Below are 2,277 nucleotides of genomic sequence, written 5' to 3'. Positions count from 1 at the left end.
ACCAGGCTTCTCCTTGGAGGCAAGGACTCTAAAGGTCTATTTGACATATTTTGGCATGTTGCAAGGAGAAATCAGCCCTTGGAGAGGGACATTATTTCTGGGAGGGTGGAGGAACAGTGCAGGAGAGGAAGACCTGCTATGAGATGGTTTGGCTCAGTGACTGAGGTAATGGGGGCAGGTGTGTTGGAGATAGTAAGGTTGGCTCAGAGTAGAGCAGGGTTTGCAGCTGTTGTAGATAGGCTTGCTATGTACTGAAAGCTATGCATGCTATTTACAACAAGCAGGTGACTTGATGACAAATAACAATCACAAGCAAAATACTGCTGAAGATCATTCAAAAATTGCTAGAACAGTATATAGACAGAGAACTTCCAGACAGTCAGGCTGGATTTCGAAGAGATCATGGCATCGGGAATTTCATTTCTGATATCAGGTGGATCCTGGGTGAATGTAAAAGAATATCATAAAAATGTATATTTTTGCTTTAATTACTATTCAAAGACATTAGACTGTGTGGATCATAACAAATTATGCCTAGCATTGAGAGGAATGGCAATTCCAGAACACTTATATTTGCTCATGTGATGAAGGAATTCTCAAAAATCACTGGCAATAAGAGAGATGCAAATAAAAAATTTGTAGGTAAACCAGTATATTAAAAAACTGTCGTAAAACTACAGTGAAATACTATCTCACTATAGTAGCAGTGGCAAAGTTTAACAGGGCAGCAAGTAATAAATGCTTGAGAGGATGTGGACAGATTTCAACTCTTAGACGTTGTTGGTGGTATTGTAAAATGGTACAACCATTTTTGGTTGTGATGGCCATTTTTGGTTTGGTGATGCCTCAAAAAGCAGAACATAAAAATCCCATATGACCCAACTATTCCACAACTTGGAATTATCTTCCCCCGAGAAAATTAGAATTGAGGCACAAACTGAGACTTGTACACCAATGTTTATAGCAGCATTATTCACTATTGCATGAATATGGAAACAACCCAAATGTTCAACCACATTTGAATGGATTGAGAAATTATGGCACATGCACATGATGGAATACAATGCAACATGCAGGAGCAATGGTTTTGTAAATCACTACCTAATTCAGGAGGAACTGGAAAACATTATGCTAACTGAGCTCAGTACTATAAGGACAAATACGTATAAGACCATTATTGTAAAACATGTATGAGGACCCAAGGGGTGTGGGGAGGGAGCAAAGGGGTGAGGATGGGCAGATGTGGTATGGAATGAGGAGTGGTTAACCATAGGGTTGCACAATTTGATGGGTGAATGGAGTGGGTAAAGGAAATGTGAAAAATCCAGTGTCAAAAACCAATGTGTACAAACTTTGTAAGTAAACCAGTCTTAGTAAATAAAAATTTTATTTTAAAACAACTGCTCATGTAAAACCTATACCTAGAACAAGAGGCCATTGTTTTAAAAGAGCAAGGGAACACGTTTAAAATCAGGAAAGGTATGCATTTGGTTTGCGTCCTTTCCCCACACCTATTTAAACTGTATGCTGAAAAAATTATTCAGAAAGCTAGACTCTGTGAGAAAGAATGTGTCACCAAGATTGGAGGAAGACTCATTAATAATCTAAGTTATGCAGATGACACAACCTTGTTTGTGGAAAGTGAGGCGTATTTGAAGCTCTTGTTGCACAAGATCAAACACTGCAGCCTTCAGTATAGATTGTATTTCAATGCCGAGAAAACAAAACCAATAATCAAAATCATGATAGATTGAGAAAAGGTTGAAATTGTCAACAATTTCATCTTATTTGGATCCACAATCAACACCCTTGGTAAAGTTAGAATATCAGGAGTTATATTGCATTGGACACGTCTGCTCTTAGGGCCCAATCCAAATTATTGAGTAGCAATGATGTCAGTTTGAAAAGTAAGATGTCTTGATTCAGGTTATGGTATTTTCAATCACTTGCTATGCCACTGCGCATTAAATTAGAATGACAGAATAAGAACCGAGGTCTTTAAATTTTGATGCTGACCAAGAGTACAAAATGTCTCATGGACTACCAAAATAACAGATACATCTTAGAAAAAGTACTGCCGTAAGGTGATAAAGCATCCTCCCTTCCCCCCTTTATATCTACGCCCCTGTTCAGCATGAAGAAGCCAGAGAGTCGGCATCCAATTCCCAAATCAATAAGACAGTTGGTTTAATTACTATTGGAAAATGCTTGTCATTCCTCTGTAGCATCTGGTCCCCACTGGACCCTCATCATTTCCTTCACCTGCTCCCCCCACCG

This window comes from Elephantulus edwardii, unplaced genomic scaffold, assembly GCF_000299155.1.
Source record: "Elephantulus edwardii isolate Elephantulus edwardi_28Jun2011 unplaced genomic scaffold, EleEdw1.0 scaffold00167, whole genome shotgun sequence".
NCBI lineage: Eukaryota > Metazoa > Chordata > Mammalia > Macroscelidea > Macroscelididae > Elephantulus > Elephantulus edwardii.
Note: the sequence above shows the minus strand (reverse complement) of the source record.